The 11,402-nt window shown below is 36.9% G+C and overlaps 1 pseudogene; it reads right to left on the bottom strand.

The window, feature by feature from the left end:
* Positions 1-928: 928 nt before the first annotated feature.
* LOC121023562 (olfactory receptor 2M3-like) lies at positions 929-1,807 on the bottom strand (annotated as a pseudogene).
* Between the last annotated feature and the right edge of the window lie 9,595 nt (positions 1,808-11,402).

Genomic DNA, 11,402 nt, shown 5'->3' with positions numbered 1-11,402 from the left:
CAAAACATTAGAAACAAGAGCAAAGATGTGTGAAAAGTCCTCAATTTTGTACAAAATCTATGTGGTTACCATAATTGACTAGGAGTTATGAAGATTCACTGAAAGAAAGAAACTGACATGAAATATATGAGAAAATATGTCCATCTATGATGATCCAGAATAAAAAAAAATACACATTAGTATGTGAGTATAATTGGATTTCTCATGGAAACAGAATCCCTCAAAATCCTGAAAATAATTCAACTAGGCATTACAGAAACCCAATTAACTCTTAACATTATTTTAAAAAGACAGTGTAGGGGCGCCTGGGTGGTTCAGTTGGTTGAGTGTCCAGCTTTGGATCAGGTCATGATTTCACGGTTCATGAGTTTGAGTCCCACAAATGGGCTCTGTGTTGACACCTCAGAGCCTGGATTTGGATTCTGTGTCTCTCTCTCCTTCTGCCTTTCCCCTGCTTGCACTCTATATTGAACATTGTATACATTTAAAAATTCCAATGTATGAAATCTTCACCTAAAATGACTCTAAAGTGACTGCATTAAGTTTTGGGTTTACCACATGGTGAAAGAAGCTTTGTTTGTTACCCAGATATAAGTCACAACATTCCTGATAACTTTAAATCAACCTATAGTGTCCTTATTCAAGAAAAGGTCATAACTGTAAGGTCATAAACTGTATTTAATCATAATGTAATTAATATAGAATAATAATAACAATTTGAAACAGTTTTATTTAAAATCAAGGATTTGTGTGTTGCCCATGAATGTGTTATTCCAAAAATGTGCACATAAGTGTCACATTTTACAACTGATGAAAATAAAAGGAGCACTAAAGAGATATTGGCAAATCATGAAAGTAATTAAGCAAATTATTCTCTTTACTTGGAAGAATTCTCTTTCCCCAACACCTTCATGAATAGTCTGGCCAATTATTCGTTGCAGAGGCTATAGATGACAGGATTTAGCATGGGAGTAAGGATGGTGTAGAAAACAGAAACAATTTTATGCTGAGTGGGAGAACAGTCTGAAGTGGACAACATGTATATGAACAAATTTGCTCCATAGTACATTATGACCATCATGAGGTGAGAGGAACAGCTGGCAAATTTTATGGGTATCCTCTCCAGAACCCATGCAAATGACAGACAGAATAACAAGCATAGGAAGCAATGATGATTGCTACAGGGAAAACAATCATTATGATACAACAGTAGAAAATAACTTCTTCAAATGTTGAAGTATCATTGCATGAGATGATTAGCATGGAAGGAAAATCACAGAAGTTGGCTATTTCCTTGAACCCACAATAGGAGAAGGAAAGTGTAGCTACAACATCAATGAGACCATCAGTAGAACCCAGGATACAGAAAGACACAGTCATAAGTCCACAAATTTTAGAACTTATAAGATCAGTTTATCTTAGAGGGTGGCAAATGGCAATATAACGGTCATAAGCCATGACTGCCAACAGGAAATATTCACAACCTATTAATGATGCATAGAAGAAAATTTCTGTAACCCCCTGCCACAGAAATGGACTTGCTGACAGATAGGTAGTTGAAAACCATCTTAGGTACAGTGGTGCAGATGAGCATGAGGTCCATGAGGGACAGTTGGCTGACAAGGAAGTACATGGGTGTGTGGAGTTGGGTTTCCAGGTAGATGAGGAGAACCATGACACTGTTTTCCGTGAAGGCCACTGTGAAGATGCCCAACACCAAAGAGAAGAGGAAGATGTGGTTGGGGCTGTGACTGGAGATTCCTAAAATGATGATATCAGTATTAAATATCTGATAGTCCTGTGCCATGATGAATGTTTTTTTTGATCAAATACAACAAAAAGTGACATTACTTCGTTAATTTGATAAATATGTACCCAGGGCCTTACAAACCTTGTGATTGTGGTAAATTCTACAGGTCAATGATTAAGATGAATTCACCAGGATTAGGAAATTCAAAGTTCAAGAACTATAATATTGAAAAGAAATATGTCTGTTGGTATTGTCAGTCTGTAAAAGTGTTGAACATTTGCTAAGTTCAGCTTCTAAGGACCCTTTGTCGCCCTTTGAGAATTAAGCAAATAATATACATTTTTACATAATTTATAATGCATCTTCAAAAAGGAAACTTCCCCAAAGCTATTAGACAGTATGTGGAAATATCAAACGTCCTTTAAAGATAAGTTGATTTAAAAATTCAGCTTAAGTCAGCCTGTGGCAGAAAAAGTAACAGAGATAAAGAATACAATATGAACATTTGCTCTCATGATACTAGGCACTTTTTTTTTTACCAGTGTTAACAAAACATTTACATTTATCTATTATTTCACAGTTTAGAGTGTTTCATTTGTATTTATAGAAAATATTCTGTCCAGTAGTTGATGAATTGAGAAAGATTTTAATTATACAAATATGGAAGCTTTGTACTTAGTAAAAACTTTGTACTAAAATAGCCCAGTGTGATAGGGTGACTTGTGTTTCACCAAAACATATGTCAAGTCTTCAACCCCAGCACCTCTGAATGTAAGCTAATTTGAAAATAATTAGTTAAGATGAAATCATACTGGATGGAGTTGGGCAAACCCCAATTCAATATGACTGATGTCCTTATAAGAAGATGGTCAAGTAAAGACAGACACAGGTAAAATTAATGATAATAGAGGCAGATATTGGAAGAATTGATAGGAACCTGGGTGGCTTAGTCAGTTAAGGGTCTGACCTTGGTTCAGGTCATGATTTCACAGTTTGTGAGTTTGAGCTCCACAATGGGCTCTGTGCTGACAGCTTAGAGCCTGCAGCCTGGATTAGACTGTGTTTCCATCTCTCTCTGCTCCTCTCCCACTTTCTCTCTCTCTCTCTCTCTCTCTCTCTGTCAAAAATAAATAAACTTATTTTTTTAATAATACAAGCATTATATGAAAAAAAATCATGGACTTTTAACAAACTGCTCCCATCTGTGAGCTGAAGCAAATAACTCCTGCCACAATTCTTATATCCTTACAAACAGGATACTACTATTTTCCTCAAAATAATATTGTACAGATGAAATGAAAGAATGATATAAAATGTTTAGGACAAAAATCATATAAGAAATGAAACCAATTATCTCTGTAGCTTCATGTTCAGCAGAAAATTTGACATTAATTTCCAAATATTCTTACCTGATTGTTTATACTGTCTCTTAGTATGAGTCTAAGTAGTATATAATTCCAATGAAATAGTACATTACTGCAAAGGAAAACTACATATATTGCATGTTTTTTTGTGTTTCCACAATAAAAAATAAAAGCAGCACCTAATACACAATTGGAAATTTTGTCATTATTCATAAATGAATGGAAAGATATACTAATGAAGTATAAACAAGATGCACATTTAAGGATAGTTACTCATAGTAATCATGAGAGGGATCAAAGTCTTCATATCACCATGTATTTAAATATGATTTTTCAGTTTATTATATTATTTAGCCTCCCAGAAAAAACATCAGTATTCTAATTATAGGGCTATGGTATATCCATTAATATTAATATGTATGTAGTTCTGAGAATATAACTATCTTCTTAAAGATTTTAAGCTGAAAATTATGAGTGTATTTTCAATTAAATTCTAGAAACACTCATAAGACCTTGTGTCATACCTGCTGTTAATTGTTTTATTGAAATCTCACCCTCTGTAATTTCACAGGAAGACAAAAAGCAGCAGTATAAATGAAAACACTTTTTTGTTTTTTAAATACTTACCCTGGGTAGATAATTACATCTCCTTCCTTAAGTACTAGAGGAGTACTGAAACTTCTGCTCCCCATCACTTACATAACAGTAAGAGAAAAAACATACTAAATTGGAACTGTGGCAAGCACATGTCTAAACTCACTGACACTTACAAACATTGCACGTGTCAGGTATTCTTATTGATAATTTTTTTGTTTAATTTCTTCAATAATAAAACTACTTAAGTAAATTGTCCAAAGTAATGGTTTTGAAAAGTAGGAGACAAGATATTCCAATGTTAACATCAGCTCCATTTTTCTGCTTTATTAAGGTATAATTATCCAGTAAAAATTGCATATATTTAAGATATTCACCTTGATATTTTGATATATGTATACATTGTGAAATGGCATTCAAAATAAGTTAATATAACTATCACCTCTAATAACATTATTCCTGTGTAGGGAGAACACTTGATATCTACACTTTTAGTAAATTTTAAGTATATAATACAGTTGTGTTAACCAACTTTGGTCACCATGCTATACATTAGAGATCCAGAAATTATAAAATGTTGCAACTTTACTCTCCCTTGCTTCCTGTCTTCCAATATAATACAAGATGTGAGTCTCTTAACTTGGGAAGAATTGACATTTTTTAATATCTTGAAGTTCCCTACATACTTCTCAGTCTATCAATATTTTCCTCCATGTGTTTTACCACCCACAAAATTGCTATTTTTAAAGTTATTCACTTTGTTGGATAGAAAAGCTCCTGAATGTTTTACATTTGATTGTTCTTTTGTATTTATTTATTTATTTATTTTTTATTTTTAAATTTTTTTTTCTTTTTGTATTTTTCTATTACTTTTTCTTTGTTTTTGCTGAAACATAGAAATATATTGAGTGTTTTATGTTTGTTGATTTTTTTTTCTTAAAATTCAAGTTAGTTAGCATAGAGTGTAGTTTTAGCTTAAGGAGTAGAACCAACCCAGTGATTCATCTCTTACATATGACAGCCAGTGCCCATCCCAAAAAGTGTCCTTAGTTTGCTAACCCAAAAGGTCTTAGAGTACACTTGCGATGAGCACAGGGTGCTGTATGTAAGTGTTGAATCACTAAATTGTACACCTGAAAATAATATTACACTTTATGTTAAATAATGGAATTTAAATATTTTTTAAAAGAAAATAAGGTCCTGGAAATACCACCACCAGAGGATTTGGTGATTGTGCTCAAATCTGGGATGGATTAACGTGGGGTGCTCTGGGTTATGGGCATTTGACTACCTGGGGATCCCTATGTTGGGAACAGAACAATCACTCTAAACAGAATCAACCCACTGTACTAGAAATATGGGATGAATACCATGGGGTTGTGTAGTCATTCTGATATATTAAGGGAATATGACTTGTTTGGCACTGATTGATTGTAACACCTGTGTATTTATTGGATACCATCAAATGAAACCTCTTGGCTGTATGACACAAATCTTTGGCTGAGACTCCCATCTGGATAGTTGGGCCATTGGATATTTTGCTCTCCCTGGGGAGAGGTGAGAATCTGACTCACAGAAACAATGCTGCAAATATCTCTCTTCTCATGGTCAAATGGACCCATTCTTTAACTGGTATGATCATTCACCAGTTTAAGTACATTTCATACACTTGTGTTTTAGTGGTCCAATAAAGCCTATGCAATTAGAATTACATTATTCCCATTGAAAGAAATATGACTGCAACAGAGTTATAAATATTTTATACTTACTATTACATAATAATATGCTTTCTTAGAAAACAATAAGTTTATATCCTAAATTTCAACGTAAGACCTATAATCATTAATAAAATTTACAAGTATCCATGCCTGATTGATGACCACTGGTTATTTTTCAATTCCTTTGGATCTGAATAGTAAAGTTGTTTCTTTTTTGAATTGATACATGGAGATTAGGTGAGTCTTTACCACTTGAAGGGGTGCCTAGGTGAATATCTCAGCTAAGCATCCAAATCTTGCTTTCAGCACAGTTCATGATCTCAGTATTACTGAGTTTCCAGTCCTGAACTGAGTTCTGTGTTGACTGGTGGAGTCTGCTTTAAATTTCCTCTTTAGCTTTTTATCTTTGCCCTTCCCCTCTCACACAGGCATGAGAGCTCTCTCTCTCTCAAAAATAAATCAATAAATATTAAAAAAACATTTAAGAAAAGGAGTTTGGATCTGGAATGTTAAATAAAAATTTCATATTTGTGATGAAGAAAATAGAAAGTGTGATTTAAAAACATCACCTTCTTTCTTTTAAAAAAAAATAACGTTTATTCATTTTTGAGAGACAGAGAGAGAGAAGGGAAACAAAGTATGAGCAGGGAAAGGACAGAGAGAGGGAGACACAGAATATGAAGCAAGCCCCAGGCTCTGAGCTGTCAGCACAGAGCCTGACATGGGGCTTGAACTCACGAACTGTGAGATTATGACCTGAGTCAAAGTTGGGCGCTCAAACAACTGAGCCACCCAGGCACCCCAAAAATCATCATCTTATTTCCAGTACTACATTGCTTTATTCTTCAAGCCTGGAAAAATGAAAATGAAGAATAAAAATAAAATATAAAACACTAAGTAAATGTAAAAAGCCCAGTGCACCAAATCTTAATCAAAGTGACTCCAAGTGACTGAATACATATTTCGGTTTCCAACACAGAAAAAAGAATATTTGTTACCTGGACATATGCCACAAAATTCCTGATACCTTTTAAACAAACTATAATGTCCTTATTCAAGAAAATGCCATAAATGTACTAAGTTAAATACAAAATAATAATAAATATTTATAATTTTCTTTAAATTAAAGAATTGAAAAAACCACCAGAAAACTAGCAGAACGGAGTCTCCGGAGCCAAGCATAGACGAGAGGCCCACAGAAGAGGGTAGGAAGGGCTGAGAAGAGGTGCATGCTGCAAGAACTGGCAGGAGGGAGCCGGGGTGGAGGGGCAGCCCGCCAGCCAAGCAGAGCCCCCAGGTCTGGCTTGCAGAAGCAGAGGGGCCGGACAGTGTGTTCAGACAGCAAGTGTAACTTAGTATCTGGGAGGTCTTAAGTTAACAGCTCTGCTGGGAAAGCGGGAAGGCTGGAGGACAAAGGGACAGAGAGTTGCTGAGCCCCGGGGGCAGAGCTCAGTTTGGCAGGGAACAAAGGCGCTCCCCAGCACCATCTCCCTCGCCCATCCCCCAGCCCAAATCCCAAAGGGAACCAGTTCCTGCCAGGGAACTTGCTCACTCTGCGCAAACACCCAACGCTGTGCTTCTGCAGAGCCACCCCTCTGGCAGCGGGTCTGACTCCCTCCTGCTGCCACAGGGCCCCTCCTGAAGTGGATCACCTAAGGAGAAGCAAGCTCAACCTGCCCCTCCTGCCCCCATGCACCTTGCCTACCCACCCCAGCTAATATGCCAGATCCCCAGCACCACAAGCCTGGCAGTGTGCAAGTAGCCCAGAGGGGCCACACCACCCCACAGTGAATCCTGCCACTAGGAGAGGGGAAGAGAAGGCACACGCCAGTCTGACTGTGGCCCCAGCGGTGGGCTGGGGGCAGACATCAGGTCTGACTGCGGCTCTGCCCACCAGCTCCAGTTATACACCACAGCACAGGGGAAGTGCCCTGCAGGTCCGCACCACTCCAGGGAATATCCAAAATGACGAAATGGAAGAATTCCCCTCAAAAGAATCTCCAGGAAATAACAACAGCTAATGAATTGATCAAAAAGGATTTAAATAATAAAAAAGAAAGTGAATTTAGAATAATAGTCATAAAATTAATCACTGGGCTTGAAAACAGTATAGAGGACAGCAGAGAATCTATTGCTACAGAGATCAAGGGACTAAAGAACAGTCAGGAGGAGCTGAAAAACGTTTTAAAGGAAGTGCAAAACAAAATGGAAACGATGACGCCTCGGATTGAAGAGGCAGAGGAGAGAATAGGTGAACTAGAAGATAAAATTATGGAAAAAGAGGAAGCTGAGAAAAAGAGAGATAAAAAAATCAGGAGTATGAGGGGAAAATTAGAGAACTAAGTAATACACTAAAAAGAAATAATATACGCGTAATTGGTATCCCAGAGGAGGGAGAGAGAGGGAAAGGTGCTGAAGATGTACTTGAAGAAATAATAGCTGAGAACTTCCCTGAACTGGGGAAGGAAAAAGGCATTGAAATCCAAGAGGCACAGAGAACTCCCTTCAGACGTAACTTGAATTGATCTTCTGCAAGGCATATCATAGTGAAACTGGCAAAATACAAGGATAAAGAGAAAATTCTGAAAGCAGCAAGGGAAAAACGTGCCCTTACATATAAAGGGAGATCTATAAGACTCGTGACTGATCTCTATTTTGAAACTTGGCAGGCTATAAAGGATTGGCACAAGATCTTCAATGTGCTGAACAGAAAAAATATGCAGCCGAGAATCCTTTATCCAGCAAGTCTGTCATTTATAATAGAAGGAGAGATAAAGGTTTTCCCAAACAAACAAAAACTGAAGGAATTCGTCACCACTAAACCAGCCCTACAAGAGATCCTAAGGGGGATACTGTGAGACCAAGTACCAGAGACATCACTACAAGCATAAATCATACAGGCATCACAATGACTCTAAACCCGTATCTTTCTATAATAACACTGAATGTAATGGATTAAATGCACCAACCAAAAGACATAGGGTATCAGAATGGATAAAAAAACAAGACCCATCTATTTACTGTCTACAAGAGACTCATTTTAGATCTGAGGACACCTTTAGATTGAGAGTGATGGGATGGAGAACTATTTATCATGCTACTGGAAGTCAAAAGAAAGCTGGAGTAGCCATACTTATATCAGACAAACTAGACTTTAAATTAAAGGCTGTCACAAGAGATGAAGAAGGGCATTATATAATAATTACAGGGTCTATCCACCAGGAAGAGCTAACAATTATAAATGTCTATGCGCCGAATACGGGAGCCCCCAAATATATAAAAGAATTACTCATAAACATAAGCGACCTTATTGATAAGAATGTGTTAATTGCAGGGGACTTTAACACTCCACTTACAAAAATGGGTAGATCATCTAGACACACAGTCAATAAAGAAACAAGGGCCCTGAATGAGACATTGGATCAGATGGACGTGACAGATATATTTAGAACTCTGCATCCCAAAGCAACAGAATATACTTTCTTCTTGAGTGCACATGGAACATTCTCCAAGATAGATCACATACTGGGTCACAAAAGAGCCTTTCATAAGCATACAAGAACTGAAATTATACCATGCATTCTTTCAGACAACAAAGCTATGAAGCTCGAAATCAACCACAGGAAAAAGTCTGGAAAACCTCCAAAAGCATGGAGGTTAAAGAACACCGTACTAAAGAATGAGTGGGTCAACCAGGCAATTAGAGAAGAAATTTAAAAATATATGGAAACAAACGAAAATGAAAATACAACAATCCAAACGCTTTGGGATGCAGCGAAGGCAGTCCTGAGAGGAAAATACATCGCAATCCAGGCCTATCTCAAGAAACAAGGAAAATCCCAAATACAAAATCTAACAGCACACCTAAAGGAAATAGAAGCAGAACAGCAAAGGCAGCCTAAACCCAGCAGAAGAGAAATAATAAAAATCAGAGCAGAAATAAACAATATAGAATCTAAAAAAACGGTAGAGCAGATCAACAAAACCAAGAGTTGGTTTTTTGAAAAAATAAAATTGATAAACCTCTAGACAGGCTTCTCAAAAGAAAAGGGAGATGACCCAAATAGATAAAATCATGAATGAAAATGGAATGATTACAACCAATCCCTCGGAGATACAAACAATTATCAGGGAATACTATGAAAAATTATATGCTAACAAACTGGACAACCTGGAAGAAATGGATAATTTTTAAACACCCACACTCTTCCAAAACTCAATCAGGAGGAAATCGAAAGCTTGAACAGACCCATAACCAGCGAAGACATTGAATCAGTTATCAAAAATCTCCCAACAAATAAGAGTCCAGGACCAGATGGCTTCCCAGGGGAATTCCACTAGACATTTAAAGCAGAGATAATACTTATCCTTCTCAAACTATTCCAAAAAATTGAATGGGAAGGAAAACTTCCAGACTCATTCTATGAAGCCAGTATTACTTTGATTCCTAAACCAGACAGTATTCCTAAACCCAGTAATAAAAGAGAACTACAGGCCAATATCCATGATGAATATGGATGCAAAAATTCTCAATAAGATACTAGCAAATCGAATTCAACAGCATATAAAAAGAATTATTCACCATGATCAAGTGGGATTCATTCCTGGGATGCAGGGCTGGTTCAACATTCGCAAATCAATCAACGTGATGCATCACATTAATAAAAGAAAAGAACCATATGATCCTGACAATCAATGCAGAAAAGGCCTTTGACAAAATCCAGCACCCTTTCTTAATAAAAATCCTTGAGAGAGTCGGGATAGAAGGTACATACTTAAACATCATAAAAGGCATTTATGAAAATCCCACAGCTAACATCCTCCTCAATGGGGAAAAACTGAGAGCTTTTTCCCTGAGATCAGGAACATGACAGGGATGCCCACTTTCACTGCTGTTGTTTAACATAGTGTTGGAAGTTCTAGCATCAGCAATGAGACAACAAAAGGAAATCAAAGGAATCAAAATTGGCAAATATGTAGTGAAGCTTTTGTTTTTTGCCGATGACATGATATTATACATGGAAAATCCGATAGACTCCACCAAAAGTCTGCTAGAACAGATGCATGAATTCAGCATAGTTGCAGGATACAAAATCAATATACAGAAATCATTTGCATTCTTATACAATAACAATGAAGCAACAGAAAGACAAATAAAGAAACTGATCCCATTCACATTTGCACCAAGAAGCATTAAATACCTAGGATTAAATCTAACCAAAGATGTAAAAGATCTGTATGCTGAAAACTATAGAAAGCTTATGAAGGTAATTGAAGAAGATTTAAAGAAATGGAAAGACATTCCCTGTTCATGGATTGGAAGAATAAATATTGTCAAAATGTCAGTACTACCCAAAGCTATGTACACATTCAATGCAATCCCAATCAAAATTCCACCGGCATTCTTCTCGAAACTGGAACAAGCATACCTAAAATTCATATGGAACCAGAAAAGGCCCCGAATAGCCAAAGTAATTTTGAAGAAGAAGACCAAAGCAGGAGGCATCACAATCCCATACTTTAGCCTCTCCTACAAAGCTGTCATCATCAAGACAGCATGGTATTGGCACAAAAACAGACACATAGACCAATGGAATAGAATGGAAACCCCAGAACTAGACCCACAAACGTATGGCCAACTCATCTTTGACAAAGCAGGAAAGAACATCCAATGTAAAAAGACAGTCTCTTTAACAAATGGTGTTGGGAGAACTGGACAGCAACTTGCAGAAGGTTGAAACTAGACCACTTTCTCACACCATTCACAAAAATAAACTCAAAATGGATCAAGGACCTGACTGTGAGACAGGAAACCATCAAAACCTTAGAGGAGAAAGCAGGAAAAGACCTCTCTGACCTCAGCCGTAGCAATCTCTTACTCGACACATCCCCAAAGGCAAGGGAATTAAAAGCAAAAGTGAATTACTGGGACCTTATGAAGATCAAAAGCTTCTGCACAGCAAAGGAAACAACCAA

The sequence above is a fragment of the Herpailurus yagouaroundi genome, unplaced genomic scaffold, assembly GCF_014898765.1.
Source record: "Herpailurus yagouaroundi ecotype Mexico unplaced genomic scaffold, PumYag 566, whole genome shotgun sequence".
Classification (NCBI taxonomy): Eukaryota; Metazoa; Chordata; class Mammalia; order Carnivora; family Felidae; genus Herpailurus; species Herpailurus yagouaroundi.
Note: the sequence above shows the minus strand (reverse complement) of the source record. Positions and strands in the feature narration are given on the sequence as shown.